The sequence below is a fragment of the Rosa rugosa genome, chromosome 6 (assembly GCF_958449725.1).
Source record: "Rosa rugosa chromosome 6, drRosRugo1.1, whole genome shotgun sequence".
Classification (NCBI taxonomy): domain Eukaryota; kingdom Viridiplantae; phylum Streptophyta; class Magnoliopsida; order Rosales; family Rosaceae; genus Rosa; species Rosa rugosa.
In genome coordinates this window covers 14,644,871-14,656,165 of record NC_084825.1, presented here as the reverse complement: position 1 = coordinate 14,656,165, position 11,295 = coordinate 14,644,871, and the positions used below count along the sequence as shown (strand labels likewise).

Sequence of the window (11,295 nt, the reverse complement as noted above, 5' to 3'; positions counted from 1 at the left end):
CAATCAGTTCGGAACAAAGAGTGGTGTACTTCCCACAACTTGCACTCCAAATGCATAAGAAAATGAGGTATATGGAACTAGCTGACCCAAGGTTAGAGGGCCGTGTGAGGAGTGAGGAGGTTGAGAAGCTAGTGAGGGTAGCCTTGTGTTGTGTGCATGTAGGACCAACACTGAGGCCAAGTATGACCAATGTGGTGGCTATGTTGGAAGGCAGATTACCTATAGCTGAGCCTAGGATTGAAGCTTTAGAATTCTTGCAGTCCTACGGTGGAAATGTCTCAGAGGCATCCAGCAAGCTAACAAAAGTGGGATGTGCAGAATAAGTATACTTGTTCCTTTGCCAGAAGCATATGCCTACCACTGATTATAGTGAAAATTCTTAGTTTTTACAAACATGTATGCTCGGAGCTAAGTTGCTCCATTATCTCTTGTATTGCTCTTTTCAGTGAATAAGATGTAAATGGTACTGGTTCTCTGTAGGGGTTTCAGTGGTTATTTACATAATATTTCCAGGTTCAGGATGCTAATAAATGCTTCTGCTCCCTTCATTCTTTTCTGCCTACATCGATCTCTCTTGCAAAACACATAATCCACATTTGTCTACATATTTGTTCAGAATCTGGTTCAGTTGAAATCTGGACAAAGTCATAGGAACTCTGCTTCTGGATACAATAGAAGGTATTTCATTAGGAGAATAAAATAAACAGCCAATGGATGACATAATTTCATCTTCTTCTTGATTTATGTTCCACGGCTTAGTACATTTTTATTCTTGTCTTATGAGTAAGCAGATTATGCTTTCTGGATGATGATTTATAGATTATAGTGAATTTGAAATTACATGGGTGCTCATACCTTTTCTGTCTGAAATAAATATAAATACATATGGAGAAGAGAAAACTTTGAGCCTGTATATTGTATTTTGAAATGTACAGGACTGAGTTCATGCTTCTTCTTCTTTTTTTCAATGTCTCAATGTCTTTGATCGGATAAGTAATTCAAATACTGTATTAGATGTGGAATGTGGATAAAGATTCAACCTTATATACTCCTTTTTTGTAACCTGTCATTGAGCACTTGGTCTGAGGAAGAGTCAAACTTTGAATGTGCCATCTTTAACCTCTACAACAGAGAAACAGATCAAGTTCATTTATCAAAATGAGTTGTAACAAGCCTGTAATTCTGAATTAATGAGGCAGTTTCTTGTGTTGTCTTCAAAGAAATTACGTCTGTGAATTTTGAACGAGGGAGTGAATTTCTTATCCTTGCTTCATCATAATTCTTGCTTTTGGAAGTTGAGTCAGGATCGACTCATTTCTTAACCATTTGTTATTGTTTAAAACAGAAAATAATTTCTTAATCATCCAAAAGATTGTATGAAAGGCTGGTCAAAAACTTTTGATCTGCTGAAAAAGAAGATACATGTGAAAAGTTTCAATGAAAACCAATTAAGAAATATTCAAATTACTGAATCATATGGAAACAAGAGCATCTTGTCTTCATATCATACAGTGTCATTGGTCACAGAACTTGTTTTTATCCATGTGGCTTGTTTAGGTGTGACATCTAGGTTGCATAAAAATATGCAGTTGGGGATGATGGCACTTGAGAAATGATCATTAATATTAACTATTGGCCTTTTTTAGAGATGGGATTTTGAGCATACAATTTCCAGGCTTGGTATGCCCATCAGTTCATCATCAACAATGCAGTCACATTTATGCTCAGGAAGTTTGAAGGGAAGACCTGTATGGTGGAGAGGAGATATGACATCATTGTTAGCCCAGCAAGGAAGGAACTCCGGTTATGAGAATATAAGCTAGTTTTAATTTGGATATCAATTGGGATGAAAAAGAAAAGGCAAAACAGAAACTGTAGGTCTCTTTCTTGTTTTGACAGTATAAGATTTCGGTTGTGATTCTTTCCGATCTAATCTCAACAAGTTTTTACATTATGCGTCATAACATGATGGAACCTAAATCAACAGAATTTCCATTGGCAACATGATCTTTGGTGCTTTAGTCTACAATCTAATAGCAAATTCTATGGGGTGGGTGTGTGTGTGTGTGTGTCAGTGAAGCCTTTTGTCTGTGGAATTGAAGCCTGTTCAGAAATCTTTAATTTATAACAACATTACATTCTTTGTAGATCATGGGGTTCAATAGATGCTGAGAAAATTAAAGATTAAAGATTTTGAACGGATTGATTATTATGGATGTCTTTGGCTATCCTGGAATGCATCTATTTACTTTCGATTCATTTAACATTCTTGTCCCATATTAATACAATTGTTTCGTTTCTTATTACATGCAGAATCTGCCCATCTCACCAGAATCATTGATCTTTACCAAACATGATCTTCTTAAACAACTTGCCCCATCTTCTTTGTCATATATAGTTTTTTTTTATCTTCTCTGATCTTCCAAGCTAGTGTTGAAGTTCCTAATTATCTGGAAAGATCATCTTAGTAATTCATGCCTTATCCACTCACCAGTTGAGAACCACATTGCAGGTAATTGGTGACAAATATGAAATTGAAACTGCTAGTGGAAATAAAACGGAAAGCAATAATCTGGATTACATTAGCTGCAAGATTATGATATTGAAGTGGCCTGAAGTAGATGTTCGTTTCAATTTGGACAGAATTTGAGTGTGTTATAGATTCTCATGTTTAATACTTTAAAAGCTATAAGAGGCCGGTGAAGTCTGCACAGTAAATTAGAGAGATCAACAGTAGAGATAAAGCAACGGAAATTAAGTTGATTTCATTAAACAAAAAGTTGATTTACAGTGTATTGTTGTAGGTGCATTGACCAAAGAATCAAAAAATAATCTCCAATACATGGAGGAATACAAAAGAAACTCCTATATTATACAAATTAACATGCGCACTAGCTAGTGTAAAAACTAACATTAATATATACATAGAATCAACTACACTTGGAAAATCAGCTTGTAAATATCAGTCATGAGTTGAACATTGTCCTGAAAGAGTGGTCTTGCAAGGGCTCTCCTTTCAACCTCTTGAATCATCAGCCTGAATTCTTGTCGGTCACGAATCCACTTTGGTTTGTGCTTATTGCTCCTCTCTGCGTTGATCTCGTCCAGCTTTTTTCTTGCAGCAAGGATAAGCTCTCTCATTGGTGTTGGTGCATTAGGAGGAGTTTTGGTTTTGGGGACCAAAAAGCTTTTGGAAATGAGCTCTTGTGGAATCCAAATGCAGAGGTCCCTTTGTTCTGCAAAGTTGACAAACCTCATGGACTCCATGTCCATCTTGGAGTAAGTGATCTTGGACGGCTTGAACCGCTTGGTGGACCTTGTATCATCAGCTACTACTCCCATCATCCTCTTCTTATTCATTTTAATTATCAACCCACTTTTTGATTCAAGTTTCACTGTAGAGGAAGAACAACTTGGACCATCTAAAGGCGGCAACTTTTTGATGATGAGGGGCTGCTTGCCCTTCCCCTTATTATCGATTGATGGGTAAACTCTCACAGAAGCCCTACTAATAACTCTGCCCATCACTGCTGCATCGCTTCCACTCCTCTTCATTGTGCCACAGAGAAGAAATTAGGGTTTCCCAAATGGGTTCTGTCCCTATTCAATTTCACACACAAATTAGGGTTTCCCAAGTCCGAATTGAACAATTCCGGGCGGAAATTGCAGATCACGAAGCAAATCCAAAATTAGGGTTCCCGGGGTCGCCGGAAAGTTGAAGACTTTGGGGCCGAGGAAACAGAGAGACTCTCAGTCCCAGAGAAACTGAACCGAGAATGGGACAGGAATTGAACAATTGGAGATCGCGAAGCAAATGGGCAAATTAGGGTTTCGGGAAAAACAAAGCCTTGGAAAAATCTGAGTGCGTCAGAGAGAAATTGGAGATGAATGAGATCGACAGAGCAGAGGAACTAGACAAATTGAAGGACGACGATTTCTCTTCTCACAGCAATTAGGGTTTCGCAGAGGGGTTTCACACAGAGATGGAGTAGAGAGAAATTGAGAAGAGAGAGTGAGAGAAACAGAGAATTGGAGATGAAGAAAATGTAAATTTACTTCTGAATTTGGGTCACTTCACTTCACTACTGGTGATTATATAACTGTGTGTGCGCCTGAGGGCGGTGCTTTCCAACGGTCACAAAGATTTTTTTTTTTTTTTTTTTAAAGAAAAGAAAAAAAAATCTAAAATTTAAATTTTTGGTGGTCAAAAAGTCAACGCGCTTTTGGGTTTTGCATTTCTTTTTTTTTTTTTTTTAGAGAAAAGTAAATTTACAAAGAAATATCTTTAGAGCCACCACAATTTAGAAAATCTAAATTAAAGGCTGAAGAAGTTGTGCTTGGTATATTATTGATCCAAATAACAGGGGGAAAGACCATGACCGGTAGAGGTTATAGAGTCCACCAAGAAGTTAACTTATCGAAACATATGAGAAGTGAAATGACTTCAAACTCACAGGCACGAACTAAGGATTTGACAGTTTTGCCGAGGTATTTAAATTTCTACAGGCCAATCAGCTGCAAGTAAAGTTACAAAAATGTTCTTTTGGCAAAATTCAGTCAACTACTTGAGCCATATAATATCTAGGCATGGGGTATCCATGGACCTAGAAAAAGGACAGTTCCTCCTGGACTAGCCCAAGCCCCAAGCCCTAAAACACTCAAAGCACCGCGAGAATTTTTGGGTCTCGCGGTTACTACCGCTAGTTTATACAAAACTTCTGCATAATTGTAGAGCCTCTTACAGAGATGTTGAAGATTGACAACTTCCTGTGGACGCCAGCATCTGATGACACATTCATCTGACTTGAACAGGCCATGACAACAGCATCCGTGCCTGCAGTGCTTGATTTCCCACTCCCATTTACATTTGCAATACCCAAAACACCCCCCTGCTGGACAGTAATTGGTCTGCCCCACCACGTGTCCGTGCGGCTGCCCCACGCAAGATTCTCTCAACAAGGAAAATTTTTAGGTGGGCGATTCCCCACCACGTGGCTTTAGGGCCACCCAATCAGAAGAAATGAAATTTTGCCTCTTTTGCAAAACTGCCCATGCTCCCTAAAGTGCAATACCTAAAACACCCCCCTGCTGGACAGTAATTGGTCCGCCGCACCACGTGTCCGTGCGGCTGCCCCACGCAAGATTCTCTCAACAAAGATGGATGGTTAAGTTGCTTGGATACGATTACAAAATAGAGTACATACCTGGAAGTATGAACATAGTTCCTGATGTCTTATCTCGACGCCATGAAATCTGCTCAATCCAACCAATCAATGCACCCATATTCGACTACTTGTCTCAAGATCGACCGCCCAGAAGCCCAAGCAATCATTGCTGCCATGCAACAAAATTCATCAACTAAGAAAGGGTTCTATCTAGATAAACACGTATTGCTATACAAAAGTAAAATATTCGTACCCAAGTCTTCAGATGGACTCTCTAAGTTACTAGTCGAATTCCATTCGTCATTGCAAGCTAGACATTCAAGCTACTTGCGCACATATCTCCACCTAGCTCGTAATTTTTCTTATCCCATAATGCGCAAGGAGGTGAAGTCGTAGCATCTTGTGACCAATGCTAGAAGAAATCCTATGAAACCAATCATCTACCAGGCCTGTTTAACCCACTTATAAATGAGAATGTGTGGATGGATATTTCCAAGGACTTTATCGATGACTTACCACACTCAAATGGGAATAATTCGATCCTAGTGGTGGTTGACAAACAATCTAAATACGCGCATTTTCTAGTAGTGGCTCTGTGAGATTTCGGAAATTTGGTTTCCTATTTTTGAAAGGAAAAATAATTTCGAGCTATTTTTATTGTTTATCAAAGTTTTCTTTTGAGTCTATATATATATATATATAGGATTAAGCTAGACTTCGTTACGAGTTCATAAGTCTCGGACACCCCAGCTATTTTTAATAATTTTTGAAATTTGGTATTATCCAAGAATTATTTAAAAATATAATTTTGAGGCAGCGTAATCTGAGGCGTCAATTTTGAATGGCAGAAGATCTGGACCGTTTTAATTTTAGTATAAATATTTTGGAAGATTAGTTCGACAAAACCAGACCGACACTCGCTGACCCGTTTTCCCGCGACGGGATACCCGGCCCTTTCTCAATTTTCCGGCACCTCCAGAAGTCGGATGGGTCTGGTTCGCTTCATCTAATCAGCACGCGTCGGATCCCTGTCGTATCTTCTCCAAAATGCCATCGACGGCGGCAGAAGGAATCTCAAAGGGTTATCGGGTTTCCGATCGGATTTCCCGATTCCGGCCAATTCGCGGAGTCTCACTGGTGTCAAAAGCTTCCTCTCGATCTCGCGCAACCTATCCATGGTGTTGGTTTGTCCAGATGATAAGGCAGGAGAGAGAATTGAAGCCGGAAAGCTTCGGTGCTTCCGGCGGGTTTTCTGAGTTTTCCGACGACTCAGAAGGCGAACGGCGACAAGTAAGGTATCAGAATTGATCCTCTCATCAAGCTCTGCCTCTGTGTATGCTTGAATTCGATATTTGATTCCGGTTGAAGAAAACGAAAATTGGATATGGTTGCGGACTTCACCGTTCACGGCGGCGAGTTTGACCTCCTTTGCCAATTTCCGACCACGATTTGAGACTTTGAACATGATTTGGTTCTCTGGTAACTTAAGTAACTAAAATTGAAGAATTTGGATCCTTTGAAGCTACTGTGTTTGTTGAACAACTACTGTTGTTTGTTAAGCTTATTGCGTTGATTATAAGTTATAACACCTATTAATTGGTGCATTGGAGTAACATTTGAAGCATAATTGAGATAGAAATGGAGAAGTGTTGTTGACAACAAGAATGGATAGTTGAGGTTTGAACTGTGTGAGCAGTTGTGTTTTGGTGGAAAATGCATTTTGATTGAGATATCGCAAGTATGATGGTTTGAAAGGGAAAGCTGAAAGTCTAGGTGTCCTTAGTAAATTTCGAGGACTTGATCGAGTTCTATTTTGGAACAACTAATTTGAAGTGATACCCGACTGTCATTGGATTAAGGATTTGATACGAGAAATGAATGTGTACTAGCAATCCCACAAGTAAAGTAAAGGTCAATTCTCGAAGTTTGAAGATTCGTTTGACTCCGAAAGTTAGAGAAGTGGTTGTCAGATAAGGATCGGTGGACATTGACGAATGATTTAGCTATTAAGACACTGGTGTATCCAGAATTGCGAGTCGCAGTGTTATTATTTTTGAGTAACTTTGTAATAAAAGCTTCATATCTAGGTAGGGTTTCGGGGAACATTTTCTATAAAATGTTAAAATAAATGGAAATCGATGAATTGTTTGCCATTGATTGAATTAAATATTGAATGTTATCGCTTTTTATAAAAGCATGTGTTGAGTATTATATTACGAGCATTGATAGTCAAATTGTCATACGTAATGCATGTAGAGGCATTGTGAGTATGCATTTGAAAGTATTGTGGGTGGAAGGAAACGAGTAATATTGGTATCCAAATGAATCAAAAGAGATTAATCATTTTGTATAGTTGAGTTTGGCGTCATGAGTCATTCAGGATCTATGATAAGTCCACAAGTGCACAAATCGGGAAAAGTATTCCCCTTCAACCAAGAGTGTTTATAAATCGATCTCATCGGGTTTCAGGTCTGAAGATCATGAGCAAGCAAGAAGACTAACAAAAGAGGAAACATTATGACCAAATAAAAATGAGAAATAGAGCTAAAGTATATGATCCAAACTCAGCCCAACAGGATCAAATCCATCAGAATCCAGCCCCAGCCCACTGCTTCAGAGGAAACCCTACGCCAATGGGCCCCCAGCAGCGTGCCCTTCTTCTATAGCAGCCACCGTACTAGTCTTTCAAATTTAGTCACCACAGACACCAGCCAGCCATCCCAGCAATCCATTCCATCATACTGCCACCAAGCCATAAGGACACCGTTGGAAGATCCAACAGTAGCCGAAACATCCATAGCCCACCGCTCCACCCAGTCGCAAACCCAAAAGCCCCATAGTCACCAATCGTTGAAGCTGGCCACGCCGCACCAGCAAAGCCTGACCACTAACCTTGATCTCCACTTAAGGAACCTGCCATCCAGTCCCGATCACCAGGAGCATTGACATTCGCCGCTGCCATACACTGCAGAAGCGTGAAATCCCGATCTGAAGCACCTCGGCCACAAGCACCACCATTCATAGGGAAGCCCACTCTGCCATCATCACCACCAACATCACCGCCGTATTCACGATCACGAGTGAGAGAAAGCCTCGTCCCAGCTGCACTTACAGGCATGATCGGAGATGAAAAGAAACCTCCCATTGCCGCCCACTCAAGCCTCTCATATTTTTTGATCGAGATCACACGGTTCCTCAAAGGCTTCCTAGGCCCAAAGACTAATCCGCGTCGGGGGATCATGTCAGAACGCTTTCTCCCCCCTGGTCACCAAGAATATATTAGGATTTAACTCCAATAAGCGTCGGCGGGATTCGAACCCGGGTGTGGGGGTTCCACACCTAAAAGCTCTTACCAACTCGACCACCTGTGGTGGTTTCTCAAGCCTTTCATATGAGAGTAGAAGAAAAAAGAAAACGAGAGAAAACCTCGCCATACTTTTATTACTTTATTCTTCTAAAAGTTAAATTTAGTTAGCAAATTTTTAACTTTAATTTGCTCCAACAGTGTTAGCTAAACCAAAAAGCAATTGAATGTGGGAGTGTTTAACTTTTTATTATTTTCTCTCTCTCTCTAGCTAAATTTAGCTAGAGATTTTAGTATAAATCAAATTTGACTTTCATATAATTATTCTGTTGAAGTGGTAAATTATCTCAAAATTAGTCAAATTTTTAACTTTTTGTTAAAATAGCTAGTCTATTAGAGATTAGGTGGAATTAATGGCTATCAAAGAAGGGGTGGAGTTTTGTTTTAGGGTTAATTACATATAAGTGCATCTTAGAATGTTTTTTTAGCCATAAGGCCACCAACTAGTTTTTTCCTTCATAAGGCCACTAGATTAAAAAAGATGTTATATTTTAGATATTAAAAACCAATATATTTACATAAATGCCACTGGAGTACAAAATCAACATTCATTCTCTCTCTCCTATCCAGCGAGGTCTCCTGTTCTCTCTCTCCTATCCGGCGAGGTCTCCGGCCAACCTCCGGCGACCACAAAAGCTACTGTTGCTGACACCAAAAGCTACTGTAGCTAGCAACAAAAGCTACTCTGATGAAATTTCCGGCAATCTCCGGCGAGGTCACAAAAGCTACTATCACTAGCAACAAAAGCTACTCTAGTAAGATTTCCGGCAACCTCCAATGAGATAACAAAAGGTACTATCACCAATAATAAAAGCTACTGCTTACCAAATAACCTATGCTCCCCAAAACGAAAAGCTACTATCACCACCAACAAAAGCTACTGTCACCAATACCAAAAGCTACTCTCACCAGTAACAAATGCTATTGTCACCAACACTAGAAAACTACTCTCACCAACAGCAAAAGGCCAAAAGCTGCTTTCACCAACACCAAAAGCTACTCTCACCAACAACAAAAATTATTGTCACTAACACCAACGAGCTACTCTCACTAACATTAGAGAGTTACTCTTGTATCAAAAACTACTCTCACCATCAACAAAAGCTACTCTCACCAACGCAAAAAAATACTATCACCACCGCAAAAAACTACTTTCACCACTTCAAAAGCTACTCTCACTAATGTTAAAAACTACTATCACCACCACAAAAAGCTACAATCATCACCACCAAAAGTTACTCTCACCAAAGACTAACAAAGCTATCACCAACTGAGAAAGCTATTACCAACCTACACAAAAACTACTATGAAACATTAAAACAACTATAAATTTACAATGTCGAAAGCTTGCAATGCTCAACCTTGCACGTATTGCACATATCATAATCGATCAATATAACTTGTATCCATGAGCATCATTCACTAGAGTAAGCCGTAAAATCCATAGGAATTACCAAAATCAAACCAAAGCTATCAAATTGACAAATATCAACAAATGAGTTTCTACCTAATCCAAAAACTGTAACAATACATAATTCTGGGTTTTGAACGTGTAACAAAGCTTTGATCTCTGGAATTAGTACTCTCGCTCTTCCCTATGCCTAATCTCACCATCGAAGACTCATCGCCATCATCCAAACAGCCGTTGCGTGAAAATTCAGCAATCAAAATCGAGATTTTTAAAATAATTTGTACCTGCAAATTCAAATTCAAATCAAATCAAATGAAAAATGCAAATTATTAGGGAGACAACGGAGCAGAGGCTTGGAGATCCAAGCGGGAGCACGAGAACGTGAGGCAACGTTGACGGCGCTCGAATCTACACTGACGACGCCGTGCACGAGATACAGTCGCGAAACGGCGCTGTGCGCCGGAGATTCAATTTCAGTCAGCCAACGTGATCCAGTTTTTCCATGACAACAAAATTCACAATTCCAGGAAAAAAAATCGAAACAGCAATTAGGATAGTGATTACCTTCATGAGAATCAGGTGGCTTGAAAATCAGGAGGCTTGAAGGAGTCAACACCAAACTGAGCCCTAGACGACGTTGTCGATGCCTGGGTTGCCTTGCCTCGCCTCGCCTCGCCGTGCACCTTCATCATCGTCGCGATCCTCCTCTCACCTTTCCGATCACAATCATCAAGCAGCGATCAGACATCCGCCGACACCTGCTCCTCTCTCATTTTCATTCGATCTATAATTTTTTGATCAGTTTCATTTTCTGGAAATCGAAGGTGACGACGATGGTGCAAGATCCGATAGCGCCTTGCCGGTGCTCGCCGGAATTGGAAGCAGAGACAAAGACGTGAAGATCTGTTATCGAGGGGAGAGAGAGAGAGAGAAAAGAGGGAGGGCGAGGGAGAGAGAGAGATTTGTGATCGATGTTTTTTTGGTCAAAATGTGATCGATGTTAGGCTGACGGAATTGGGCTTCTTAGGTAGAAGGGTAATATTGTCATGGATGAAATAATCTGTGGATGGAAGTGGCATTATTTGTACAAAAAAAATTAGGTGGCTTTAAGGCTAATTAAAGTTTCAAACTGACACTTGTATGTAATTTTCTATTTTTTTATTATTATTTTTAGAGTATTTCTAGTTGGACCTCCAAATTTGATATTTGGACATCTCCTACTTATTAGACCTCATATTCACTTTTTTGAATACTTAGAAAGCTAAGTACATCTCATTAATTTTTTCAAAACACCCTTTGAACAATTAAATTTGTATCTTTAACAATTTGTTGTTATTATTATTATTATTATTTTA

At 39.6% G+C, this 11,295-nt stretch overlaps 1 long non-coding RNA gene across 1 annotated transcript; it reads right to left on the bottom strand.

The window, feature by feature from the left end:
- Positions 1–9,836: 9,836 nt before the first annotated feature.
- Positions 9,837–10,816, bottom strand: LOC133714337 (uncharacterized). The gene is made up of 2 exons (XR_009848602.1): positions 10,505–10,816; positions 9,837–10,224 (listed from the first exon to the last, which is right to left on the bottom strand). It is a non-coding gene; the product is annotated as an uncharacterized LOC133714337 (long non-coding RNA).
- Between the last annotated feature and the right edge of the window lie 479 nt (positions 10,817–11,295).